We start from the raw sequence: 19,475 nt of genomic DNA on the forward strand, positions 1-19,475 counted from the left end.
GCGGGGAGTCTGCTTCTCCCTCTGACCCTCCTCCCTCTCATGCTCTCTGTCTTTCATTCTCTCTCTCTCAAATAAATAAATAAAATCTTTAAAAAAAAAAAAGAGATTTTATTTATTTATTTGAGAGACAGAGACAGAGACAGCGAGAGAGAGCATGAGCAGGGAGGAGAGGGAGAAGCAGACTCCCCACTGAGCAGGGAGCCCCATGTGGGACTCGATCCCAGGACCCTGGGATCATGACCTGAGCCGAAGGCAGATGCTTCACGGACTGAGCCACCCACACGCCCCTCTCTCTTTTTTTTAAATTTCTATTTTTTTCCTTGAATTCTGATACTTGGATGTTAGAACTCCTGGCTTGAACCTCCTGTTATTATTATTTTAATCTTCTCTCTTCTCTAGCTTCTTCCTTTTTTCCATCCCTACTTTAGGGGAGAGTTCCTCAACTTCATTTCTGATGTACTGAATTTTTCATTTTGACTAGCCTTAATTTCCCAGGAGCTCGCCCTTGTTCTCCAATTGTCAGTTCCAAAATCATAGCCTGTTCTTGTTTCATGAGTGTAATATCTCCTTTTGATTCTTTCAGGCTATAACTTATAGGAGTTTTATTTTCTTGCAAAATTTTCTTCTGCTGCCTACGTTGTCTGTTTTTTCTGCGCTTGTTTCTGTCATTTTGTTTTGTTCTCTGCGTTAATTGCTGCGAGCTTTCTTCAATGTCTGATAGTCCCTGGCTGTCCGTGCATGTTTAATGAGAGGGCACCGGCCAGCCGGCTGGCCCATGGAAGTTGTGTGTGCAGAGGAGGGAATGGCTGTGGCGGGAGGCGTCACTGTGGGATGGTCACGTGGCGCACTGGGCTGTTTCACCTGAGACTCCCCGCTGCCAGTTTCTGTAGGCCTTTCCTCTGGTGCAGGTAATGTCCTCCAGAGAACTCTCTGGTCTCCTGCCACGGGCGTGCCTGGCTGCCACAGTGCTGGGAACAGGGCGGAGGTAGGGGGGAGAAGGGGCTGGGGGTCTCACGGTCAGGGTGCAGACTTTCATTTAGTCTGATGTCTTTCACCTGGCACACCCTTCCCTCCACTCAAACCCCTGGGTCATACCTCATCCTTCCATCCCAAGCCACTATGTCGTGTCTCTCATTTCGTCTCCAAACTGCTCGTGGATCTTACTCCTTGCCTCCGTTTCCCGACCTCTCGTCTCCCCGCTCCCATCCGGTCTCTTCCAGAACAGCATCATTGCACAAGGTTCCCTGGAGACACAGCTATATTACTGTGAAAAGCTAAATAGCATGGCAACTTAATTTAAACAAGGCCCTCTCAAACATTTGTTTGGCTTAAAGCTCCTAAAATGCCATTTTGTTGGATTATATTTTCATTTATGTAAGATGTGTGTCATGCCAAAATGATTTTATTGCCATAGAAGTCAGGCAAATATAGATAAAATACATTTTAGAAAATAAAGGGACATGTGGCACATTTTAATTCTATGTTCTGCATTTAAAAATGAAATTATGCATCTCCAAACTTCACTTTTTTGTTATCTAGGAAGACTCTGACTTAGTGTGGGTCTGTAGTCTCCAGCCTGGCTCCCTGCACGCTCTGCTCTGCCCTCCGCGGGACATGCCTCTTGCTCAGTGCACAGCAGGGGCAGGCCTGGGCTCTTCTCGGCCAAGTCTAGCAGGGGGGGGATCTGGTTCTGCCTTGTGCTGGCTGTAAGAAAACCAGCTCACTGTTTGGGAGCTATAAAAAGATCAAGGGTCAAGCGTGCCTGCCTCGGCCATCTGCTGAAATTGCTGTACCTGAGGTCCCCCTGACCTTTCAAAGCCAGAACCTTTGCTCATTTCTTATTCTTTTTTTTTTTTAAAGATTTTATTTGTTTTTTGACAGAGGGAGACACAGTGAGAGAGGGAACACAAGCAAGGGGTGTGGGAGAAGGAGAAGCAGTCTTCCCGCGGAGCAGTGAGCCCGATGTGGGGCTCGATCCCAGGACCCTGGGATCACGACCTGAGCCGGAGGCAGACACTTAACGACTGAGCCACCCAGGCGCCCTGCTCATTTCTTATTCTCGACCCCCTTTGTGCCACTGACCACTGTGTCGGTCCATTCAGGCTGCTACAACAAAATACCTGAGCCTGGGGGGCTTCTAAACAACAGACATTGATTTCTCACAGTTCTGGAGGCTGGAAGTCCGAGATCAAGGTGCGGGCAGATTTAGTGTCTGGCAAGGGCCCGCTTCTTGGTTTGTAGTAGGCTGTCTTCTCACTCTGTCCTCACGTGGTGGAAGGGCAAGGAACCTTTCTGGGGCCTCCTTTAGGGGGACACTAATCCCATTCAAGAAGGCTCCACCCTCATGTCCTCATTACCTCCGAAAGGTCCTCCTCCAAATACCATCGCACTAGGGATTAGGATTCAACATACGAATTTGGGGGGACACGAACCTTCAGTCTACGGCAACCACCTGTGCTGATTTGCATCAGTCTCTTCCCATTTCCTCTCCGACACAACGCTGCCTTGGCTCTCTTCTTAGCCTTCCTGTCCCTGGATGCAGGCAGGGGACCACGGGTCAGCCGACAATGCCACTTTAGCCTGTGCACCCTTCTCCAGACAGATGCTTCCGCGCCGCTCCTGCTGCTCAGGTCGCTCTCATCTGCTTCTCCAGCTTTCTGGGACTTAGCTCCCCTGTCACCAACTGCCATTCGATCTCTCCCTGGATGTGTGAGCATCATCTTGAATTAAAGACAAGCAAAGCTGAAGTCTTCATGTCTTCCTCCTCCCTTTATTTACCTTCTTCTCCTTAACCCCACCCCCCAAGCTTAAAAAAAAAAAAGCTCAATAAGCAAATAACTAGTTTATCTCCCAAATGTCTACCCCATTTCCCCAAGTCTGGAAAGTTTGGAGTGAACTTTTATTTCTCTGTGTAGCTTAAACTCTCCTATCCTTTTCAAACCCCCAGCTCTCGCCTTAGAAGCCATTTCTTTTTGGGACGCTTAGATGATTTCCAAATCTGAATTTATCCTTCCAGGAGCTTCCCTTTGGTTGACTCTACCCATCTCCTGTGGGCAACCCACCCACTGAAGCCAGATTACTTTTCCTAAAACAGTGCTTTGCTTATGTTACTCTCTAGCAGCCTTCTTCTTCTTTTTTTTTTTTTTAATTTTTATTATATTTATTTATTTGACAGAGAGAGAGAGCACAAGCAGGGGGAGCGGCAGGCAGAGGGAGAGGGAGAAGCAGGCTTCCCATGGAGCAGGGAGCCCAATACGGGACTCGATCCCAGGACCCTGGGATCATGACCTGAGCCAAGATGCTTAACCAACTAAGCCACCCAGGTGCCCCTCTCCAAGCAGCTTTCTATTGTTATAGGACAGAGTCCAAACCCAGTAGGTTTGCATTCATTAGCCTAGCCCCAAATTACTTGTTTGGTTGTATCTCCAACTCTGCACCTTCCTGAGCCCTCTTCTTCCCAGAAACGTATCCACTCACTGGGTCATAAATACATATGAATGCAGCCCTGCTCCTACTTCTGGCATTCTCTCTACCACACTCTGTTTGACCTAAGTACTCTCTCTTGGATGAAATAGTAGGAATTGTACATGAAGCTTTGTCTGAAATCTGGGAGCTTCTGGTGGTCTCGAGCAAGGATATATATTCTGAACCTCAGTTTTCTCCTCAGTGAAAGTGAGGATAAACATGTTTACAACACCAGGTTGCATTCCTGTTTGGGTGATGTGGCCGCCAGGCCCGTGGAGCTTGGTTGGGGCGGGCAGCCACAGCGGGGTGCTCAGACCCCCAGGGATGTTAACGAGGGCATTAGAGACTCTGGTTCCTTATTAAAAATTTTAAAAATGCACTGATGAAATATTTCTAATATATATGAAATAAGATAACAGATTCTCATCTATCCATCCCCCAAATTTAATGGATGATATTTTACTGGTTTTGCTTCAGAACTCTCTTAAAAATAAACATGTATAAGGCATTATAGATACAGTTTAAGCTCTACTTTCTTCTCCACTCTCTTTTCTCCCCCAGGGGACCACGATCCTGAGGCTATTTGTCCTTCCCATGTGTTTTGATTTTTCTAACATATGTAGATACCATATGATCTCTACTATTGTTTAGTGTTTGAAAGTTTGTTTTTTTAAGATTTATTTATTTATTTTGGGGGGTGTTGGGTAGTGGGGCAGAGGGAGAGGAAGAGAGAGTCTCAAGCAGACTCCATACTGAGCGTGGAGCCCGACTTGGGGCTCAATCTCATGACCCTGAGACCATGACCTGAGCCAAAATCCAGAATCAGACGCTTAACTGACTGAGCCACTCAGTGTCTGAAAGTTTTACATACACTTTGTCATATTGCATGGACCCTTTCACTTGGTAAATATTAAATAGTGGATGAATAAATTACTTTGCAATTTGCTTTTTTCACCCACTGTATCTTTGAGATTTGTTCACACCATTTCTTTCATTTCAACTGCTTACAGTGTCATAGGAGATCCAGACAAGTAAACAGTTACTAAGTAGTGACAAGTCCTGTGACAAGGGTTTCCAGGGGGACTCCCAATCCAGCCTGAGAAAGGAAAGGTCTTCCAGAGCAGATAACCTCCGAGCTCTGAGTGTTAAGGGAGTACAGAATTTAGCCAGAGGAAGAAGAGAAGGAAGCACATCTTGCAGTTTATGCAAAGACTCAAGAGGCTGCTGTGCTTGGGAAAACGAGAGAGAGAGCCTGGAGTGTGAGGAGGGGCAGGTGGACCAGGTGGAGACAGCTCCTGAAAGCCTGGGCTGCCACAAGACAGGGTCTAGGGCTTTATCTTGGGGTAGTGAGAAATGTGACATCAATTTTATATTTTAGAAAAATTGCTCTGGCCACAGTATGGACAAAATCAGTGGCTTGAGATAGGGATGGAGCATGGAGGCAGGAAACTTCTTTGAGAGGCTGTTTGGGTGACTCAGGAAAGCAGTGATGCTGCAGGGCCTCTGGGGATGGGACAGAAGGGGCAGATTAAAGACAGAGGAAAGGGCGCCATGCGATGTGCACATGGGGCAGAGGGAAGGGACATGGCTGACATGAGGCTGGCTGGCTGGTGGCAGCGGGCCCTGGGGTCTGGGAGGAATCTGGCAGCAGGAACGGATGTGGGGGCGAGGGAGAGGTCAACGTCAGAGTTCAAGCAAGATGCCGGTGGGGCTGATGAGGAGGAGGCCACGGATGAGGAGGAGGCCGCGGAGCGTGGTGGCCCAGGGCTCCGGGAAGCGGGGAAGCCGTAGGGCCTGGAGGGAGCTGGAGGGAGTCTGGGAGAGCAGGCCGGATTCCGTAGGCATCGGCACCACACTTACTAAGGTGGAATTTAATTCATGAGAGGAAGCATTTTTTACTGGTCTGTATTTAAACAACAACAACAAAAAAACACCTCTTCTCTGACAGAATTCCTAACATACAAAGCAGGTACCCTAAAATTAATATTCTTTACCCAAGAATACGCCCCAGAATCTTTTCTGCTGTTTCCCGTTCCATTCAGGATATAATGAACACATGAATGTTTTGGCTGCTTCTCTGGAACTCATAGTCAGCCCGCCCTTGTGGGGACTGAGGACAAGGCTTAGGGCCTCCCTGGGATGCACAGAGCCTGGCATATAGCAGGTGGTCAGTAAGTATCTGTGCAGGGATGAGCACACCGGGTGAAAGATGGTGAAGCCAGACTGTGACCTCCTCTGCCCCAGCAGGTGAAGAAGGCGCATCTGCAGATGCCCCCGCTGTGGAACATCTTCCCTAGGGCCCCGTTCTCCTCCTGAGAGGAAGACAGTGGCCCAGCTACCACCGCGACCCTATAGAATCATCTTCCCGAGCCTTCCTCGTGGGCTCCCAGCCCCCTGTGGTGGGAGGGGCCTCTCTGCAGAGCTTTGCCCGGAAGGGTTTTCCAGGCCCGTGAGCAAGGCTTGCCTGAAGGCCTTGCAGTGCCCAGGGTGGCCTCTGTGTGGAGTCATGATTCTGGCTGTTTGTTTTCTGGCCTCTGAGGGTTCGGGAGGCTTGTCCCAGGGCAGCTTGCTCAGTTTCCTCTCTGCCCACAGAGGTGCTGGGAGGAAGCATGACTCCTTTGTGTGGAATGGTCCGTGGTGTCCTGGCATTGGCATTTTACTTAGGGGGTGAAAGCCTTCACACCCGGCCCCTCGCGTGACCCTCACAGATGACCCTGTCAGGGAGGCTGGGCAGGGCTCTTTTCTCCATCTCACAGATGCAGGAACTGCGGCCCAGAGAGGAAGTAATTTCCAAGAACCCAGGCCTCGGTACCCGGCTCTCCCTGGTCCAGCAGAGAGGAGCAAAGTCTTCTCGGAATAGCTGATGAGACTCCAGCCTCTGATCCCAGCCTCTGTCCCAGGGCTTCTCAACCCGGCCAGTACATAAGAAGCACGTAGGGTGCCCCGCCCCGGACCAAGCCAGTCAGCACCCCTGGGTGGGGCCGATTGGTCTGTATTTTCTAGCTCTCCAGGTGATTCTGCTGTGCACCCAGGGTTGAGGACCCCTGTCCTCATAGCATCTGTTTCGCTGTCTAACACAGACTCAGTGGAGTAAGAGCCGAGCAGTGGTGAGGCCACGTGCCGCCCTGCTCAGGCTGGCAGAACCCTGGAGAAAAGACCAGAGAACTCACTGCCCTGAGAGCAGGCTCAGGGCAGAGACTGGACCTCTTCAGTTGGCCCCTAAAGGCAAGAACTGGCTCTTCCTCGGCCTTTCTCACTTGACTAACACTCAACACAAAACCTGCTTATTTGTGTGTGTGGATGTATGCAGAAAACGTGTAATGAGCACCAACGTTGTGTCAGGCACTTTACATATATTATCCTATTTGATCCTTGAATCAACCTAGTGATATGGGTGAGATGGTCATTCCCATTTTACAGACAAGAACACTGAAGCCCCCAGCGCTCTGCAACTTTCCTGAGATGGCATAGGAAGTGGCTTTGCCAAAATGTGACCCCAGAGCTCCTGACTTCAGAGCACGATTCCGTGGTGCTTCCGGGCACTTCCTGGTCTGGCATGCCCTTGGAGGAGGGTGGTGGAGGCGTCCTCCTCCACCGAGTCCGTTACTGCTGCCCTCTGCCTTTAGATCCAGGGGGTCCGAGAACTTGCCAGTCTCGGCTGGGTCCTCCTATGCCCGGTCAGAGCTTGAAGGGGAAGGCGGGAGATGAGCCAGAGGACCGTGAGGCAAGGTCAGGAGCCAGAATCAGGTATACTGAAGTGGTTCCTGAATGCCACAGGCACTGCGGCCATAGACAAGTCAGGGCAGGGTATGGTGTCTATCAGGACAGGGCCTGGTGCTCCCTCCGGGGTCCGCAACCCTCCCCCCACTTCCTGGAGAGTGCTGGGCTGAGGCCAGTCTGGGAGCCAGGCTACTTAGCCCTCAGCCCTCTACCTTGTTGGCTTTGGACCATCTGACCCTAGCAGGCCTGAGAGGTTTTGCACTTTCTCAGGTGACTCCTTGGAAAGTCGTGCTAATTCAGAAAGGGCCAGGACCACAGGACCCCTAGTGGGGCCAGCAGACCACCTGCTGGAATTTGTGGCCATGGTAAAAGGGATGGGAAGCAGCCCTCTTGCAGACTTCTAATCTTCTTTTCCCTCTCCCCGGTCCCTTTCTGACTCCTTTCCCCCCTCCCTCATTTCCTCATTTCCTCCTTTGATCTTCTCTCTTTCACTCTACATCTATTCATGACTGGATCCTTTGAATGAGCTACTCTATTGGGGTTTCTGGCCCAGCCTGGGGTCCTCATTACTGCCCTAATCCCCCTTTGCAGAACACAGATCTTGCCATGATGAATAAAAGTTAGTTACTATCCAGTTAAAGACTTGATCCATTGTAGATGTAATGAGCAGGCTTTTGGAGGCTTTTCGCAGAATCGGGCAGCATTGATGATTTAGGCTTGAAAAGTTTATGTATGCACTAGATCAGAGCCCAACATATATGCCAATTAGTGTGGCCAACCTTCCAATCAGTTGCGACAAGACATGTTCTTGGGACCAAAACGCAGACCTAGATCCAGAAGCCCTTGCTGGCGCTCAGGGAGAGGTGAGGCTCAGGGGGCCGTATGATCTACTGCCTAGACCCTTACCCAAACCCTCCCTTGCCCTGTTTGTCATGATGTTATCTTAGGGACTCTGCTGGCAGAATCAGCGTGGGAGTGCAGAGAGGTGGTTTCCCTGGGGGCTCCAGAGGAGTCTGAGGTGCCCAGGGCTGCCCCTGCACCACCCCCACCCCCGCCCTGCCAAATGGCCTATTGCAACAACAGAGGTGCCTCTGGAGACAGGGATACATCTCAGTCCCCTTTTGTCCCCAACTCCAGAACAGGGCTCTATATCAGCAGGTGCTCAATATGTTTGTTGAGTGACTAAATGAAGAATGAATCCGAAAGATTGAGTGTACAAGGGAAAGGCTCTGGAATGTGACTGGAGGTGTGGAAAGCCTTGGCCCCTTCATCTCTTATCTGCAGTCACCTAGGAGACGGCTACTCCCCAGGCCTCCATGCCGAAGGCGCCGACCTTCCTGTTTTGGCCACAGTTCTCAGGTATTCTGTCTGCATCTGGCGGGAGGAACGACAATGCTTGTGAGGAGGGCCCGGCCCAGGGTGGGGTCGGGTTGCAAGTTCAGTCAGACGTCTTGGAAAGGAGGAAGGAAGGAAGGGTTGCAGCTGAGGAGAAGCTGGCTTTGAAAGTTTTCCTCCTGGATTTTTTGTTTACAAGGAGTGGAGATGCTTGGGGAAGCATTAAAGACTTGACCGAAGAGCAGAGATGAATCCCTGGTGCAAGTCAGCATGCAGGTCTCACCTGCAGCAGGAAGCAGGGATAGTTTTGTCTGGGAATGCCTGCATGCTGGAAGGACGCCGTGGGCTCTGGTAGTAACAGCTCCGTAGCCCTTAGAAAAGACAAAAAAAAAAAAATTTTTTTTTTTTTTTTTTTTTTTTTTTTTTAGAAAGTACATGTGCTTCATATTATGCATATCCACGGAGCATGTGGGTCCAGATGGCTGGGACAGGAGTCTCCTGACCCATTCTTTCCGACTGTGCAGGTTTGAGAGAAAGACTGGGGATCTGGCAAATGTTGGTCAGAAATTCCTACAGGTCAGCTGGAATCCGGTTGGGGATTTGCTGATGTGAAACATGCATGGACAGTCAAACGCACAACAAATGAGTCAAAGAGCAAAGCCAACTTGACCTTGCACAAGATCTCCCTTTGCTCCTGAACCACACACCAAGCAAGGCAAATTAGGGGGTATGGGAATATGGATTCCTATTTGTTAAAAAATAGACAATTGTTTTTCATTAGGCTTTCCAGTTACAACACATAGGATTGCAGTGATCTCATTTTTGACCATTGGCCAATGCATTCAACTGTCTGATGGAATAATCTATTAACTGGGCACCTGCCAGTTGTCTGCAATAGGAACTAGTTCAGGCATATGTTTTAGAAAGTGATAACATTGTTACAGGCTCTGCCTAGACATGGGGATGGAAACCCAAGCAGGCAAGCACCAGTGCTGAAATCAGTTTTGGATGATGGGCTGTGTTTTCAGAAGCCTCACTGTCCCATGACTGACCTCCCTTTCCCCCTGCATGAATTCAATGGTATTTAAGGGCAAACCGACATGCGCTTAGATTCCCTGAACTTGGGTATGTTGCATCTTGCCATGATGAATAAAAGTTAGTGGCTATTCAGTTAAAGACTTGATCCATTGTAGATGTAATGAGCAGACTTTTGGAGGCTTTTTGCAGAATCGGGCAGCATTGATGATTTAGGCTTGAAAAGTTTATGTATGCACTAGATCAGGGGACAATGTGCCTGATTCTGTGGGTGAGGAATAGCGAGGTCGAGTGGCCTTTGCTGGGTCACACAGAGCCTCAGTTGGAAGCCACTTCTCCCAGTGTCCCATCCAGTGCTGTTTGCCCCGTACCCCGTTGTGGCCCTGAGTCTCACGTGCAACCTGTGTTTACAGTGAGCCATGGCTCACACCTGTGTGCTGACGCGGCCTTGGGGAGGCTCCTTATGACGCTAGTTGGTGAGGGAGGCAGCTCTGTCGTTCGACAGCCCGCCTGCAAGCCAAGCTTGCCATTTGTAGGGAATCATGTCTCAATCCTGAGTGTGAAAAGGCTTAGATAATTTCTTCCAAACACCACCTGCTTCATCTCCCCCTCCCCACCCCCCGCATCTGGGAGCAGCGGCTGATTTGATGATGGTGGTCATTGGTCCTTGCGGAACACCAGGAGGCCATGAAGAGAAGGACTGACCACAGCGAGTCCCTGCATCCCTAGACTCTTTGATGGAAATAACTTTTTTTTTTTTAAAGATTTTATTTATTTATCTATTTGTCAGAGAGAGAGAGCGAGAGAGGGAACACAAGCAGGGGGAGCAGAAGAAAGGGGGAGAGGGAGAAGCAGGCTCCCTGCTGAGCAGGGAGCCTGATGTGGGGCTCGATCCCAGGACTCCGGGATCATGACCTGAGCCGAAGGCAGTCGCTTAACCAACTGAGCCACCCAGGAGCCCAAAGGTCTTTATTATTAAAAACAGTTCAGCAAAATAAGAAAATGGATTGAAGGAATGGAAGACTGAGCAAACGGAATCTCTCAGAAAGTAAAGATAAAAATAAGGTGATAAAAAACTAATATCCAAATAGTAAAAGTACCAGAAAGAGAGAACAAAAAGTGTAGAAAAATATCACCATTGAAATAATTCAAGATGATTTCCCAAAACTGAAAGATACATTACCAGACCAGAAACGGCCCACCCAGTGCCCAGCATAATATAAACAGAACCTCATACAAGCATATCATTTTGAAATTTCAGAAAACAAAAAGAACTTCCTACTAGTTTATAGATTATACAGAAGATTATGAATCAGAATGGATGGTTCAACAGCAATACTAGAAGCCAGGAGACAAGCAATCAGAAGTTTAAGAGAAAAGAGTTTCCAACCTAGAATTTGATATCCAGCCAAACTATGAATCAAGTGTGAGCACAGAAAAAAGAATTTTCAGACACAGAAAGTCTCAAACCATTTATCTCCCGTGCGCTCTTTCTCAAGAAGTTACTGGAAGATGGGGAGCCTCTGTGGCTCAGTTGGTTAAGCATCTGACTCTTGATTTCTGCTCAGGTCATGATCTCAGGGTCGTGAAATTGGGCTCTTGCTGGGTGTGGAGCCTGCTTAAGATTCTCTCTTCCTCTGTCCCCCACCCCAACTCATACTCTCTCTTAAAAAAAAAAAAAAAAGCAGCAGCTACTAGAAGATGACCTCCATCAAAATGAGACAGCTGATCAGAATGACATAGGATTCAGAAACAGGAGATCCAACAGAGAAGAAAGATAAAGGAGGGTGAATGGAGATCCCGGGCTGACAGCTGTGCTCATGAGTACAGGGTGACCACCTAGACAGAAGCAATGTGACTACATGTTGAGGGCCCTTGTCACCAAGCTCCCTGGAGTCACCGCACCTAATTTTTAACCTGAGGTCAGAACACTGGGATGAGCCTCTCTGAGTCGTGTGTTTGGTTCATCTTGACCATGAACTTGATCATGAAGTTGCTGCTCTCCCCTCTTCAGCCTACTGCGTCACACCATGAACTGTTCTGTTTGACCTGTTGCCAAGGGCTAAGGATGACAATGAGGAGCTCAGACATAGAAACGGAGAGCGGTTCTGTCCCCCATAGCATCCCTCCAGATATTTAGTACCTGACACATATCACAACCCTGGGAAAGACAGGGACCTGAAGAACCAAAAGTCAGACTGATTACTTCTGGTGAGGACGAAGGGAGATGCACCTGGGGAGGAGCAGCAGGGAGCTCTCGTGGGACTAGCAACCTTCTATTTCCTAACCTGGGCACTAGGGACATTCTGCTGTTCTTTAACCGGCATGTATGTGTTATACACTCTTCTATACGCAATATGTTTTAGAATAAAATAACTTTTAAGGAGGTAATTCTAATGTAAATATTGGAAGCATTAATGTTCTCCCTCCTGTTTGGAGATCTCCCCTTCCATGTTCTTTCTCTGCAAAGTGCTGCACTTCATTTTACAGAGAAAAACATAATTGTTTATCTTTATGAAGTTAGAGATCCATGTTGTGAGGTGTGGGTACACCTTCCGCAAAAACTTTGAGAATCTCCTTTGCATATTCACAGTTCCAGGCATAAATTATATCACCTCAAAAAAGGATGTGAAGACCTGATGAAATCAAGTCAAGAACCAGAAGTCCCCCATCTCTGGCTGAAGGCCTAAGTCTGGAATCCCAACAGTCTTAGGAGGCATCAAGTGTAGGGATCGAGAGTTTGGGCTCTGGAGCTGGACTATCTGGGTTTGAGTCCCACCTCGACCAACAAGGCAACTGTAGGCAGGTGCTTACTATGTACAGCCTCAGCCTCTCCATTTGTAAAATGGGAATAACCATAGTACCTACCTCTCGTTGTAAGAAGTAAATGCACTAACACACGTCCAATACACAAACCAAAGCCTGATGTATACTGAGTGCTCAATAAATGTTGGTTATTATTATTACTATTATACAGATAAGCACCTGTCTTACTCTGCCTGGCAGCGATCTCTCTACAAAAGAAGTTATTTCCGGGCTGACACCTGCCATCCCTGCTGCCTTCTCTCAGGGTCTCCCTCTTCATTCCTGCCGAGACAAACACCTGGTTGGGCAGGGTGTCCTGGGGAATCTCTTAGACAGTGGACTCCTTCAGGATTAGCCTGTGTGGTCCCCTTTGGCTCAGGCTCCCATCTCTGGTACTGAGATTGTGTCCAGGGAATCAAGGCCACAGGATCCAAGGAGATACTGGTGCAGAAATAAGTTCTCATGACCCATATTCTCAAAAGATATAAGCATGGCAGGCACCGAGGGTGTCCTGGATGGTCTAGTACAGAGGCCGGGTTTCATCTGTGGGCTAAGAGGAGCTAGCCAATTTGAAAACTGTGGCTTAGACATCAGAAATTAATTTTCTCACAGTTCTAGAGACCAGAAGTCCAAGATTAAGGTTCCAACTGATTTGGTTCCTGATGAGCAATGTCTTCCTGGCTTATAGAGGTCACCTTCTCTCTGTATCATCACATGGCCTTTCTTTAGTGTGTGTGTGTGTGTGTGTGTGTGTGTGTGTGTGTTTGTGCATGTGCAGTTTGGAGGGGGAGAGAGGAAGAGAGAGAGAGATAGGGAGTTTGGGAAAGGGTGTGTATGTACTCACTAGCTCTCTGGTGTCTCTTTTGATAAGGACACTAATCCTGTCTGATCAGGGCCCCACCCTTATGACCTTAATAACCCTAATTACTTCCTTAGAGGCCCGGTCTCCAAATATAGCCATACTAGAGGTTAGGGCTTCAACATATGGATTTGGGGGGCTAGATGGGTATACAAATATTCAGTCCATAACAGATAGTATATACTCAATTATAATTCTAATTTATTTTTTATTAAGAATAACATATTTAATTTTAAAATATGAAGTGTAATTATTAGTCTTTTTTTCTATCTCCCTTTTTCTTACATAATTGGGCTCATACCATATATAGTATTTTTAAAGTTAAGATTAGGGCGCCTGGGTGGCTCAGTTGGTTAAGCGACTGCCTTCGGCTCAGGTCATGATCCTGGAGTCCCTGGATCGAGTCCCGCATCGGGCTCCCTGCTCGGCAGGGAGCCTGCTTCTGCCTCTGACCCTCCCCCGTCTCATGTGCTCTCTCTCTCTCATTCTCTCTGTCTCAAATAAATAAATAAATAAAATCTTAAAAAAAAAAAATAAAGTTAAGATTAATGTAGCAACATTCAGAAGTCCCAGATGGAATGTAATACAAACATAGGCTTGATGACATGTCTTATCTTGAGGATTTTCTTGGTCTTTCTAGTTAGAAAAGCAAACAGATAAACAAACAAAATAACTAGGAATAACTTTAGAGCCCCACAGGAGTTTTAAAGAGGCAGAAATCATAAACACTGAGCAAGGTCAATGGGTTTTTCTTTTGAGTAAGGAAGTGGCAGACTCAGAGAGACTCTTTGAGGGCCCTGCCTGGGGTGGGGGTGGGTGCAAACGGTCAGGGGTAGGTGGTTGCCAGGTCAGTCGGGCGGCCGCTCCATCGTAGCAAACACAGCCTGCAGGGACAGGGGTGGTGGGCTAGAGACAAAGCCCAGATGCAATTTGGGAAAACAGTTTATTTTCAGAAAACAGTTTTGTGATGTCATTCTCTTAACTTGTTTCTAAATACCACTTTATTTTTTCCCTCCCTTCCCTCTGCACCCCACCTCCCACTCTGTCTACATTCCACCACCACTACCGTCAGGAACAGACACTCCTGAAATACGAGCAAATAAGATTTATTTTAATTTGATTGGTTTTTTCTCTCATTAGTCTATGATCCAAAATAATAAGCAAAGTTCCCAAGATCCTGCCATAAATATTTGTCCTGCCCCACATCACTGGCCGTGTGAATGCACACACACAGCAGCCTACCCAGGGTCGCACACACCGCTCACCTGGCCGCCTGAGATGCTCTGTTGAAAGCACCCAGCGCAGTGCCTGCCACACGAACCCAAACACTTCACGTCCTCCCATAAATGCTGGCCAGCCCCATCCCTGGTTCAGTGACTAAAGCCTTCTCCCTTGGAACTGAACTCATTTGCACGGTTTCATGCGTGTGGTATTTTTCATCTCTCTGGCACGCATCCTCTCCCGGTGGACGGTGGGCTCCCTGATCAGGCACCAGAAGAGAAACCGGGGCGGGGCTGGGGTCTCTGCCTGTCCCAGGCCGGCACTGGCGCTCGAGGGGGCCATCACATGCCTGGGAAAATAAGGTCTGCCTCACAGGTCTCCTTCACCCTGAACACACCGCGTCTAGAGATGTGGAGGGAAAAACTTCCCGTGATACTCCAAGAATTTATGTCACTTTTCTGAAAAAGTGAAAATATTGAGTTAGGAAGTTTTTTTGTTTTGATTTGGTTTGGGTTTTTTGTTTGTTTGTTTCAAAAGAAAGCCTAAAGATAAAGAAAAGTGTTCATAAAGTGTTACCTGCTCTTATTACTCTCCAACTGATTTCTTAGAGGCCGCCAGATTTTTAGGTCGTGTGTCTACATCGGTTGGTGCATTAGAAATCTTGTACCTTTGCCAGACTTTCTTTACCAAATGGCCCAGATACAATAAATACTTTTTGAAACACTAAGTATATTTCTGCTTGTAAGTAGAGAAAAAAATAAAGTGAAATAATTTATTCAGAAGAGAAAAAAAGTGGTGGGTCCATCCACATTGCTATAGATTTGTTGAATATAAGATATGACGATAGCATAGTGACCGAGCAAAGGAATGGTAGCTGATGTTTATTGAGTGTGCCCTGCGGCTCAGGCACTGTGCTGGGCATCTTACCTCTCCTTTCTCCTTGCAGTATCCATGGGGTCGATGTGCTGTTATTGTCCCTGCCATAAAGATGAGAAAAGTGCAGGTCACACAGCCAGCAAACCATGGAGCCAGTGCCAGACCTCAGGCTCCATGTCCTTCTTAGCCATCCAGCTCACACTGCTCCTAGCCATGCTGTTGACTGAATTATGACACAAGCAGTACCCGCATGGCGTGATACATCTGAGAAGTTGTTCAGTAGTAGAAAGGGGACGATGGTTGCAGCGTTTGGCACTGGGAGACGTGAGGCCAGGGTCCTCTCAACCACTGCCTAGACTCTGGGCCAGGACCCCGCATCAGTTGCCTCATAATAGAACTTGATTTTATTTTATTTTTTAAATATTTTATGTATTTATTTGAGACAGAATGAGAGAGAGCGAGCACATGAGAGGGGGGAGGGTCAGAGGGAGAAGCAGGACCCGATGCGGGACTCGATCCCGGGACTCCAGGATCATGACCCGAGCCGAAGGCAGTCGCTTAACCAACTGAGCCACTCAGGCGCCCAGAACTTGATTTTAGACTCATCGTTTGTTGGAAATCAGTGGGCTCTGGTCCCTTCCTGCCCTAAGCCCTCATCTGTTGGAGCGCAGAGCTGGTGTCATGGAAGAACACCAACCCAGGGTAGCAGGCGCCACCAGCGATGAGGGGAGGGACTTTTACCTTCGGTTTCCTCACCTGCAAGACCAAGAGGCTTCTTCCACTCCTGACGCTGGTTCTCCCTGCCATAGCCATCTCACAACTCAGCAGAACTTCCTGTGACACCGCATGCCTAACTCCTTGGCCTTCTCTGTGCCCGCCAGCATGTGAAACACGCCCTGAGTGAAAATGTACAAGAGTATGCCAAAAGGTAGAGAGTAGAATTGCAATTGCGCCTTCCTTTGATGTCTGCGAAAATAACACAAATCATCAGAAATAGCAGAAGTGCTGGTGGAGGCCAAGAGAGCTTGGCAGGCAGCTTCAAATCCCCTGTGTTGGGCTCTGAAGGGTGCAGAGCTCAGTAGGGAGTCCCAAGGTCATTGTGTCCGGCTGTCAGGGCCCCAAGGACAGGGATGGCACCTGACTGCGTTTTCTGTCTAGCGTCTTAGGAAGTACCTGGCACGTGGCTGGCACTCAGTTCCACTTGGCTGAGTGACTGACTGGGAAAGGAACCAGAATAGATCGGGCTCCAGGATGGAGATGGACATAGTTTTAGAAAAGACGAATTAGAGCAGCTGGTGGAAGTGTGGTAGCCTTTGTAGGAGAATGAAGCCGATCACACAGATTGTCAGAGCACAGTCTTCAGACAAATGGAATGGAGGGGTGGAAGGGGCACCTGCTTGAGGGGCCCTCGCACTGCACACTTACCCCGTCCAGCCTCCCTCTGTCTTCCTTTCATCCACCCACCAGGCAGCAGCTATTAAAGCCTACCAGGTACCAGGAGTCAGGCTCCAGCATCCAGTGGAGGATAAAACAGAAATGGTCCCTCTCCTCAGGAACCATGGAGATGATCAGGGAAGGTCATTGTTAATGGCAAGATATGTGCTTTTATGATTAGTGCTCCCAGAACCCAGGCTCCTTACTAGCTGTGTGACAGTGGGCAACACTGAGACCCTCTGAGTTTGCTCATCTGAAAAATGGAAATAAATGCCTCCCAGGGGGGCATTTTTAAGGATTAGCAATATTATATATCAATCGTGGCTGTGTTTTTCTTTGAGCTTGTGTGTGTGTGTGGGGGGGTAGTTCCCCCCCCCCCACTGCTTTCAAAAAAATGAGCACTTCCTGAATATCATGGAGAACAACTTTTTGGTTTTATTATTCTTTTTTTTTCCACGCTATAAAAATATTTAATAGGGCACCTGGGTGGCTCAGATGGTTAAGCGTCTGCCTTCGGCTCAGGTCATGATCCCAGGGTCCTGGGATCGAGTGCCACATCGGGCTCCCTGCTCCTTGGGAGCCTGTTTCTCCCTCTGCCTTTCTCTCTCGCTCTGTCTCTCATGAATAAATAAATAAAATCTTTAAAAATATATATATATTTAATAAAATCTTGTAAGAAACTTAGAAATGACTGATGACTGATAATTCTCTTGAGTAAACAGACTACAGTAACATTATAGTCACTGGCTAAGTTCCATCAGTTTTTTTTAATTCTCTTTGATTTTTTCTCTTGGTCTTCTGTTATCCTTTCTGCAGGTCGCTTCTTCAACCCCTTCATTTTCCTGGTTTGTAGTTTGCTTAGGTCTTGCTTCTGCATATGAATCCTTCCATAAGTTGTATCAAAAGTATCATGGGAGACATTTTTCTTCTTCTTTGGCTTAAGCGCTTTTGGCATTTTCATAGATAATTTATAAAGATCATCTGATGCCAGATGTGTCCTCCTCAGAACCAGATCCAATGAGGGCCCCATCTCTTCCAATACAATCCTTGGTGTTCTACTACCAGATTTCTTCAACAGCAACTTACAGCTTCGAAAGTAAATCTTCCCATTCAATGTGGTGAAGTGCAGAACATACTCTAAACCAGCCAGGTGGATATTTGGTACTGTGGGGCCTCTGAAGAAATCAATAAGAAGACTTTTTAGCCTTCTGTAGTCTTCTGTTACATCAAAATCATCACCAGCAAATATTAACATGGGTTTTGTTCCCTCGGGACATTTACTATTCTTAGTATCTTTTAGAGAGACAAACTTCTCGATACCCAATTCAATCATATCCAGCACAGGGTAGTCATACATACGACCTATTACTAGATTATTTGGCCGCTACTTATTATGGGAGCCAAACATAAATAAAGAACAATCTGACTTCTTTGAAAAGAATTCCAGTGATGTCTGATCCTCAAATGGTCTTGTAATGTTTTTCTTTTTATACAGAACTCCATACGGTTTTTTCAGTGCATACACATCTTTAAGAACTTGTGTCACCATTGAATTTGCATTTCCCCCTTTAATCATCATTGCATTTTTAATATTTTCACTGAGTTTCGGTTCTCTCTTCTCAAGGAATCTCTTGGCTCTTTTCGTTTTGGGCTTTACAACTCGATCCAAAGCGTCCATGGCTACTGAAACGCGAATCCCAGGAACGCACGCGCACGGCGCACTTCCACGAGATAGGCCAGTGTTCTGGAACCTGGTTTTATTATTTTGATGATGATTTCTTCCATTAAACTTCTTCCTGTTCCTCATAAGCTGGCAGAAAATGCTAGATTTCTTAAGGTACAACACCTTAAATTCCTGATTGTAAGAAGTCATTAGAAACATTCAAAAGTAGGGGCACCTGGGTGGCTCAGTTGGTTAATCGTCCAACTCTTGATTTCAGCTCAGGTCATGATCTCAGGGTCATGGGATCGAGCCCCATGTCGGGCTCTGTGCTTGGCACAGAGTCTGCTTGAGACTCTCTCTTCCTCTCCTTCTGCTCCTCCCCGCCACCCTTGCTCTTTCTTTCTCTCTCTAGCTCTAAAATAAATAAATGTTTTTTTAAAAGATTCAAAAGTAAATAAAATAGTAGATTCAAGCAGGAGATCTGTCACTGCCATCCAAATGAAAACCATTTTAAAATTAAACATGCCAAATGTGATCATTATAGGAATAGTTCTGCATGATACCATCTTAAGTTCCTGAAGTCATAAAGGAACTTTAGTCATGGCCTAACATAAACAATAGCAACCAAACAAATCCTATCTATTTTTCTATTTTTTCCTCAAATTTCTATTTGAAGTCAGAGGAGAATCACTTTTTGCTTTCATGTGCCACAGTGACTCAGGCAGGAGCCACTTTTCAGACCCTTCTCCCCTAGCAATGACTCCAAATCCCCAGTTCCTACTGTGTGGGCAAAGGTGCTCAGCAAGTGTTGGGAAGGGGACCCTGCAAAACTAGGTGCCAGCCCTGGCCCTATCACACCCTCGCTCTGTGACCTGGGCAAGTCACCTGTCTGTACATCAGGAAAAAAGAGGATAATGATACCCGCCTCATGGCTCCCTTCAGGGTTGCACGAGGTGATAAACCTTATTTCCTCCCTTTTGAAACACCATCCATTTTAAGACACACCAACTTTTCAGGTGGAAAAACCCATCCCACTAAGTCTACATGTTGATTGTAAGACAT

General features: G+C 47.3%; 1 pseudogene; it reads right to left on the reverse strand.

The window, feature by feature from the left end:
* Positions 1-17,429: 17,429 nt before the first annotated feature.
* On the reverse strand, positions 17,430-18,484 carry LOC102744104 (ribosome production factor 2 homolog pseudogene; annotated as a pseudogene).
* Positions 18,485-19,475: the final 991 nt, after the last annotated feature.

Source organism: Leptonychotes weddellii, chromosome 1, assembly GCF_054177405.1.
Source record: "Leptonychotes weddellii isolate Sample4059 chromosome 1, ASM5417740v2, whole genome shotgun sequence".
Classification (NCBI taxonomy): Eukaryota; Metazoa; Chordata; class Mammalia; order Carnivora; family Phocidae; genus Leptonychotes; species Leptonychotes weddellii.